Source organism: Amblyomma americanum, chromosome 9 (genome assembly GCF_052857255.1).
Source record: "Amblyomma americanum isolate KBUSLIRL-KWMA chromosome 9, ASM5285725v1, whole genome shotgun sequence".
Taxonomy (NCBI): domain Eukaryota; kingdom Metazoa; phylum Arthropoda; class Arachnida; order Ixodida; family Ixodidae; genus Amblyomma; species Amblyomma americanum.
Genome location: NC_135505.1, coordinates 44,739,266 through 44,749,067, shown reverse-complemented (window position 1 = coordinate 44,749,067; position 9,802 = coordinate 44,739,266).

Here is a 9,802-nt window from a genome sequence, read left to right as displayed (position 1 = left end):
TCTGAAATTTACTTGACCTGAAATAATATAATCGAAAATGTTTTACGGCCGCGAGCGAGTTTCGAACCCGAGGCGGCGAGAACGCATATGTTTTGCTGGTTACTGCGTTAAGCGTGGCCCGCATGGAGCGTTTTTCCGGGCGATTCGCCGGCGTCGGCGGCAGCGGAGCGCTTTTTTGCCGCCGTCGGCTGCCACACCGCCGCAGCCGAACATTCTGCGTCATAAAATACCAGTCTCTAGCGCTGTATTTTGGATATCGTCGTCTTCATCAGCTGCATCTATGCGCAACGGAACCGAACACTGAAACAGCACAGAAAACCGAAGTGCTAGCACTCCTAGTTGCAACTGGCGTAACCACGCTAACTCGTCCGAAATTGATTTTGGTGGCACTGTCTACCTGTGCCATGCGCTGTGCTTTTAACAAGGCTGGTGGAATTCCTTAGTTTGGCGGAAGGCAGTAAAGAATCTTCTGCAGAAATTCTGATGTCTTTTTTGGGAGATTTTTGTCTGCGTGTGGAAAAACCCTTTGCCAGGACTGACACATTAGCGGTTGTAAGTTTTTTTTTGTGACAGCCTGGAGGCAAGAGTGCGTCCATGACCTTTCCGGGCCGTTTTCGCAGAGGCGCCGTCTATGTCGTGCAGCTCGTGCTTCGCACCATAGGGAACAGAAACATAGCGCATCCAAAAAGCAACCATGGAACCCGCTCCACGATTCGAGGAAAAGTAAAAGGAGAAAAAACAAGAAAGGCAGGCAAAGGCACAGCAGGAGACCCCTCCCCACTGTCCTTTTCTTCCTCCCTCTTACCACCCTGCTACCGGCTGCCCGTGTAGCTCTTGAAAAAGAATTTCTCCGTACCTATGCATCTGCTCAAATCATCCTTGGCCCTTTCCGTTACCGCCTCTCCACGTTCTTCATCCGTTTGATGCTGCGTGTTGTGCGTCTTGTTCCCGTAGCCTTTTTGGGAGGAACAGTGCTGAAAATTGTGCCCTAAGGGTAGGGTGGAATTCAAGCAAGTTTTGGTTAAGACGATTCCCAATTCTTGCATATTTGTTTTAAAATCAGCGACAACAGCAATGACACATCGCTTTGAGCTTGCGGCTCGAGGACGGTGTGTGATTCGTTCCGCAGTGTCGCCGTGTACCCACTGATTTCCAATGGGTAGAAGTTTTCTCGAAGCCTGGCGCTTGGTTTCTTTGAGTTGAAGTGCTCGGAAAATGGTCTTCCACCTAACATTGTGTTGAAGAAAACACTTCAACCCATTGCGCTTGGTGCGAGGTTGCCAGTGCGCCATTAAAACTCATCATCAGCAAAAGAAAACTTTTCTAGGCAATGGATACCCAAGATTCTTCACTCGATGTATCATCTAAAACTGAAAAGGATGCAACGAAAACAACTCGATATGCTTATGCTAAGGACACGCTGGTGGCAAAAACGCGTATGCAGTTAGTACGTAAAGGGTGTCTGCGAAACCTTGGCCAGTGTTCTCAGAAAGGAAGGGATGCAAACTACACACAAGCCGGACATCATTATCGGAGGCCTCCTGTGCCACTTCAAAGACAGTCATCCCACCCCAAAAAAGGCCTAGAGGCGCCAACTGGAATGGCCCTTCCTGGGCGTACGCGCTCAGCGTCCGAGCTCTTAGCGTAAGCCGAGACCGGTCTGCGCATGCGCACTGCAGGAGACGCCAGCAAGCCTAGGTGAGGCGTCCGTGCTAGATGTCGGCATCAGCGCGCGGGTGCTCGTGTACGCGTTGGAAGGGGGGTCCGGTTTATAACAATGGAAGGATCGCCGGGCTCTCGGTGGCTCTTTTCTTCATGGCTTGAAGCTATTTCAGGTTCCCCGAACTTTTCTTCCCGGTTTAAGTTGTTCTTTCATCGCCCCCAACCCCTTCTCTCCACGGCTTGAAATTCTCTCCGTCCGCTCGACAGGGGAAGGGAGCCAGCACCAGGAACATGGAGATGCATGGCACATTTAAAAGTCGCTGGATCGTTCCGTGGAAACGGCTCCCTCTTCTGACTCCCGCGGTTTGTGCGCCTAAAAAGCCGCGCTAACTCCCCGGGAGTCACACATCCAAGAAGTAGCAGTTTGCCAACAGCTTCAGAGGCAACAACAGACGAGAATACAAAAAGAAAGCTAAAAATGTTGCCGGCCCAGCGATTGCTATCTAATCCCTCAAGCACTGGAACTGCAACCGGTGGAATTAAAAGCAAAGAGAGAGGATAGCGAAAAGTAGATAGGAGAGCGGCAGAAAAAAAGAAAAACGAGGGTAGGTTGGAACTTATGCAAAAAAAAAAATATGTTCGCGCCACTCGTGCGAAAGTGCTTATGGGTATTGTTGCACATATTCGCAACACGGTAAATTCACTGCATATTCAGGGCCGCGAGCATGTAGCGTCCTGTCTCTAACGAATCGCGCTAGCGGCGCATTGCACAAACGGGTTGGGTGGAGCGCCGAGTCACCGTACTGGAGAAAACCAGTAATCTTTTAAACATCGTGTTATCCGACAATAACTTCTGTTCATTTCTTAGCAGATTTAAATTATAATCAAGAACATTTAACTAGAGTTTGACTCTTGATTGCTGCTCTGGGTAACGGCGTAGTTACTGGCTTGCCGAACTGATGGCACACTCTTCTGAATAGTTCCCAGCATGCCACTCTATGAAGTCTTCGTTAGCGATTCATCCTTCACGTACATCTTTGACAGAATTGCCGAAACTAGCATCGATTACGGTAATGGTAAACCCCTTCTCGAGGGCGAACGATCGAATCGTGAGAAGCACTTTACCAACCTAGACAAAAATGTGAACTACCACACTACTAATTGTTACATTGGACAAATAACCTACTGGCATAAAACGCAGCATCAGGTTTGCCGCCTCTTATGTGCAACACATGCAACATTCACTTCAACGCATCCTTGCTGCACTTGCACAGCATCGACAAAAAATTGGAAGAGCTTTCTGCTATTGAGGCTAATAACATGAGTGTTGAAATGTAGACATTAAGACACGATTTTACAATTTTGAATGCACAGTACAAGAACCATATACAAGTATCGGTGAGTGAGCTCTAAGTATGAGCGTCCGGGAATTACAAATTTCACTGCTTGAACGAAAGTACCTACAAGCTTCATTGCTTTGCACTGTTATTGCGTACGCAATTCCACTATCACCTATGCCGGTGTGGTCACTGTACGCGCTTAATGAAAAATGTACCTGTCAAGCAAAAGAGTCTTCTTATAATTTCCTCTATATACCTCATAGAAAGTGAGAGTAGCGCAAAACTCTCACTTTCCATGGATCACCGTTACCGACTCGCCCAAGTTTCTACCCTTGTGACACCTCATAGAAGGCACACGCTTTCTTGTAGCATTTTATGTAGCAGCCCATGGCCATAGCCTCCCTCCGATGGGGGCACTTTTGATAAAACTGCGCATTCGTACGGCACGTTCAACCTCCCAAAGCAACCTACCAAAGCAGGGACACTGTAGCAGGGCACGGCCGGAATCGAGCCGCCTCCGCTACTCGAGCCCGGCCGCGAGCAGGGACGTGTGCCTTTCCAACGCACCGAGAGAGGGCGCCACACGTTTCATGAAAAAGCTGATGATGCATGATCAATAGTGAAATAGCGCAGGAAGACTTTTACGCCATTGAAATGTAAAATACCTTATACTTCCTTAAAGGTAGGACATTACCCTACGTGAACCTGCTAGAGCTTGTCGATATATTTTAAAATAGGGCTGTAGTGAGCGATAAATTGAAGTCAAGTGGGGTATTTTTCAGGACCTCGCCATAGGCTCCATGCTGTCATAGATCATTGCTCATGGAAAACGCAATATGTAAGCTACATCGATGAAACTCGACTAAATGAAACTTTAAGATGCATTTAACATCTAGGCGAGAGAGCTAATTTCTAACTGTTATGCGCGACGAAATATCAATTTTTATTTTTCGTCGCCATTGAGTTACGCGCCGCCGCGCCGCCGGCTGTCGCGAGATGGCGCGACCGGTTTTTCGAGGCGCATGGTCCAGAATCCTGGGGATGAACCTCTGTTAGTTGTGTGACAGTTAACAAGCCACCACGAAAGCCATGTTGATGGGGTGATAGTAAGTTCTCGGTCTCCAGAAAGTTCTTTGTTTTGCTATAATGTGCTCCGTGAGTTTGCACGACGTACTGGTAAGTGCAATGGGTCGATAATTAGAGGTGAGTTTCCACCTCCGGATTTATAAATGGGTAGAACATTTGCTTTTTCCAATCGTCGGGTAGCTTCGCTTCAAAGTCGACAAAGACTTACGAAAAATGACACTAAGATATATACTGCACCATTCTGCATATCGTTTAAGGAACTGATTTGTGATGTCATCTGAACAACTTGCTTTTTTTATGTCTAGTTTTAGCAGCAAGTTCAGAACACCATCATCTCTTATGTGGAAAGGATCAATACATGGCGTAGATTTGCAGAAACTATTATGGAGAATGCCGTTAGTTTTTTGTAAAAAGAGATTTAAAGAAATCGTCGTGCAAGTTAGCTTTCTTCTGTTTTTTCTCCATGGACTGGTTCGATGTGGCTGATTTTTCATCGCGAAAATATTTCCAGAATCTGTGAGGATTATTCCTATGAAGTGTAAGAAAGGTCACGTTAAAGTACTGTTCCTTTGCATGCTTTGATATTTCTTTTAGCCTTGTGACTGCACTGGTGAGTTTCAATGATTTGGTAACACTTTGCTGCTTTTCTTTAATTGATCTACGGAGCCGCTTGACTTGCCGTTGTGCGTCAATTACGTCCCATGTAATCCACGGGTTGTTTTTCTCAGGCAGTTTTATTTTTCGCAGAACGAATGCACCTACAGTGTAGGTTACCGTATTTTTTGAAACTGTTCCCGCAAGGTGTTCACTTCAGTGGTCTCAAACGAAGCAAAGTCGAAAAATGATTGGAATTAGTTCGCAAGGTGTGTTGTAATAATAGTGTCGTCGGCTTTAGCAAAATTAGTTACGATCTGCATGTTTTTTTGATATATTATACTTCTCTGTAGTGGTAATCGGCAGGTAGGTATACTGTGGTCCGGAATGCCTTCTATGACGACAACATGAGCACGGTTTTCAGGAAAGTGATTACTGATTAGAATCAAATCTAGGATATTACCAGTTGTTTCTTGGGTACGTGCTGGTGTTGACACAATTTGATGAAGATTAAAAGTGAACATTAAATCGATGAGCGCTTCTGAATCTCTTGATATATAGTGCATTGTTGTCCAGTTTATGTCGGGGTGGTTGAAATCACCCATGATAATAATTCGTGAATTTCGGACAAGGTTCTGAAATAATTCCTGAATTGCAGTGATGGCTTCATATCTGGTAGGACTTCTGTAAATTCTGACGGTAATTTTGTCTGTATCTTTACAAACTATCTTGCAGAAAACAGCTTCCGAGCAAGGAACTTCAGGGAGAATAACGAAAGGTAGCTGCTTATTTATAAGTATTGCCACGCCCCCTCCTCGTGAAAAACTGTCTTTTCTGATGACGGAATAGTTCGGTGGAGCAATTTCGTGATTTGTAATTTCAGGTGGAAGCAATGTTTCGATGATACCAATAACGTCTGCTTCATGCCAAAGTAAGAGCCTTTCAAGTGATTGTGTTTTGTTCAATATGCTTCTCGCATTTATATTTATGATGTACAATTGTTCAACTGAGTTTTCTGACGAGTCACTCGCGGGCTTAACTCTGTGTCCATTTTTTGGATAGGAACTCTGCTATTTTTTTCTTCGTCTCAAATATAAACGCTCTTATTAATGATCAACTTGTCAAAGGCTAGCGCAACCTTTTCTTTACTTTCTAGTTCTTGTTTGGCGCTCGCCCACAGTTTCTTTCTAACATCGCGAGCTCTAGCTTAAAAATCTTCACCGATAGCATATTGTGGGTCTTTTAGTTTGAAGTCGTTTTTCAATATTAGCGTTTTTGTCTATAATCTAGCAGCTTCACAACTGGCCTAGCCTTGTTTTTTTCTTGTCTACATAGCCTGTGAATTCGCTCGATAGCCACGGCTTCTAGTTCGAGGGTATCATGTACTATAATTTTGTTCGTTCTTTCTTCAAGACTTTCATTAGTTCCTTCTTCCTCCTCCGGCACTCCGTATATAATTAAATTGGACCATCTTCTAAGGTTTTCCAGCGCATCGATTTTCTTTTCCATTGTATCAATTATGCGATCCATGTGTGAAATTTTGTTTTGGCAGGTGGCGAGTTTCTTTTCAAGCTGTGATAGGGCACGAAGCTTCTTGTCTATATCAACGAGACGTACTTCCTTTATGTCTTTTATGTCGCTAGCGATATCTTTGAGTTTTTCGGCAATTTGGGTTACATGCGGGTCTGGGTTAGTTTCAATATCTCCGCCTAGGAGCAACAATTTGCGTAATACCACAGTGATACAAGACAATTTCTGCGGGAAAGGCAGCATGAACAAAAAGGGGTCATTTGAGCGGACACATTTACCGAATGGTTTTGTCACCTGGACAATATAGAGGAACGGGTTATTGCTCCGCATCCTGGTAGTGCTGCCGTGCCCAATACTAGCAGATTCTTCGTAGCGCGTATATAGGAGGTTAAAATCAAGTTAAGAAATCCAGAGAAGAAATGGATAACGAATGATATACTTAAACTTTCTCATGAGAAGGACAAACTATGGAATGACTATAAACAAGTCGTCGAGAATCTTGCCTTGAAAGAGCAGTATAGGGCACATCGTAATAAGCTTACTGCTATGCTGAGGCAAGCAAAGAAGCAATATTTTTCTGCTATACGAGGAACCCTTGGAATCTATTAAATGAATTATTAGGTAGATAGAAGAAATCTAATTTGGATGAGAAGTTGCTCTGTACTTTTCTGAAAGCAGATCCTTCGACCATTGCAAATTCTTTTAATGATGCGTTTGTATCATCCATTAGGGAACTTAAAAAACAAACTGTTGTTTCTACCATTCAATACCAAGGCAAGAAAACAATTAATTCTGCTGCTTTTCCTCCTGTTGATCAAGATGAGTTGTGGAACCTTATTAGGACGCTACCAGACAGCAAACCACCAGGCTACGATAAGATTAGACTGCGTGATTTGCGAAACAATTACTCTAAACTTAAAGATGTACTTTTACATATACCTAATGGGTGTTTCAAGACCGGAGAAATACCATCAGGTCTGAAGACCTCGGTACTTAGACCCATCTACAAGTCGGGAATAAAGACAGATCAAACAAATTACAGACCAAATGCCATACTTCCAGTCATTAGCATCCTGATGGAAAAAATTGTGCACCAATATATGGCATGTTTTTGTGAGAAGTATTCTTGTTTGAGTACTACACAGTATGGTTTCCGTCGTAATATTGGTGCGGTTGAGCTTCTCGAAGATTGCTGTGATTTTATCAATGGTAACTTGGATGTTAATCAATGTGTTTTTGGATTGGTTTTGGATTTATCGAAAGCATTCGATACCGTGGAGCACTCCGTTTTGTTACGTAAGTTGGAAAGTATTGGATTCCGTGGTCCATACCAACAATTTTTTGCAAGTTACCTTTCGCACCGTAAACAAGTAGTGAAAATTAAAGAATCATTTAGTACTTTTTCTCATATTCAGTACGGCGTTCCACAAGGTTCTGTTTTGGGACCCTTTTTGTTTAATGTTTGTGTAAATGAAATGGTTAATAAAACATTAAATGCAAAATTATTTCAGTATGGTGAAGATACAGCTTTAGTGATATCCCATGAATCAAGCCCACTCGCACTGAAATTACTTCAGTACGATATCAAAAAAATAGTAGACTGGTTATCTGGAAATCAAATATACATAAACATAAACAAAACTGTGTTAATGTGTTTCAGAAATCCGCACAAGAATGCTGATCTTACCCAGTCGGTTATTCTGCATGGTAGCAACTGTGCCAAATGCGAATGTTCGCCACTAGCCTACTCGAGCAGTGTTAAATATCTTGGCCTATGTCTTGATTCCAACATGTGTTGATCTTCCCAAATTGACTATTTATTAAAACGACTCCTTGCTCTTTTTGTGCAGCTTTATCGTACCAAATACACTACACCTATAAACTTGCGTCAGACTGTGTATAGATATTTAGGAGAATCTATCCTTAGATACGGTGTTTCAGTGTATGGTTCTTGTGCACCTTGTAAGATTAAGAAGGTAGATAGTTTCCTGTGCAGAATCTCCACTAATTTATTGTATGGCACTGCTTACGAGAAGTCCGACCATAACACCAGAATGGTTAAAGCAGGAGTTATTCCTCTGCACGACTTGTACTTGCAGGTGGTAGTTCTGAGAAACTACTTTTCAGCACAGTTCAAACAGCCAGATAAAAAACCAGAGTCGCTTAGGCACATAGCGCGTTATAAAGTTCCGAGGGTTTATACACATTATGGTAAAAGGACACGACAGTTCTATAAACCCTACCACTTTAACCAACTACCTGCAAAGGTGTTTGACTGTGATTCATTGACGGCTGTGAAATCTGGACTGCAAGCGTGGTTTGAAAGTTTTAAAGGAAATACTGAGTTGCTTTCTATTTTCTATCTTGTTTGTGTTCTATTTATTAACTCCAGATTTTCTTTGCGTTACATAATTATCAAACGCTAAATTTGTTTACTGAACTATATGTAATATTTCGGCTTTGTGTTATTGCTAATTTTTTTTCTTCTTCTTCTTTTTGCATTGTAAATTATGCAATTTCAGCGTTTTGTATTGACCGCATGCTGTTGTGACTGCCGTGGCCCGCCCACAAGCGCTTGCGCTTCTGCGGGCACACGCTATGTACTGTATATACATATCTTGCAATAAAATTCCTGTATGTATGTATGTATGTATGTATGTATGTATGTATGTATGTATGTATGTATGTATGTATGTATGTATGTATGTATGTATGTATGTATGTATGTATGTATGTATGTATGTATGTATGTATGTATGTATGTATGTATGTATGTATGTATGTATGTATGTATGTATGTATGTATGTATGTATGTATGTATGTATGTATGTATGTATGTATGTATGTATGTATGTATGTATGTATGTATTTATGTATGTATGTATGTATGTATGTATGTATGTATGTATGTATGTATGTATGTATGTATGTATGTATCCCAGTTTGGTGGCGCTTGCAGCAGGTCATGTGCTCCGATGAACACACTTGCGACTGTTGGCCGCTGCAACGGGTGACCTTGTGCTGTCAGCGATGGCAGATTCCACGCGTGAAAGCTGGTGGTTCAGGCTGGTTGTGTAGTAATCTTCACTGGTCCTTCGTGGCTGGGGGTGTTCACTGGATGCCGTACACCTAAAACTATGTGCACAATATAGAGGAACGGGTTATTCCTCCGCATCCTGGTGGTTAAATTCTGCCAGCAACTGAACACGGGCCCGTGGCTGCCTTCGTGTCAGACGCCAAGAAATTTTTTTGCCGCGACGGCTAGCTTTGGTAAATTTCGTTTAGCAGCATGCAAATCGCGTGTGTTGTCTATGTAAGGACAGCAGTAAAATGATGCATCGAGTGAAAAAAGATATCTCCAGGTTTTATTTACAATGATACTCGATATTAACACTTCATGGCTGATCTTTCAAAGAGGTGACTAGACTTGTGGCCAGGACCCCGGGCGTCAGTGATGCGGGAAGACCCAAAGCATATTCCAAAACCACGAATGTTTGCCGCAGGTAGTTTCTATATTGGATATCAAAAACCCAGTACTTCTGTAGTACACACACACGAGATGCCGGCGATGAAGTCGTCTCCCTGTATT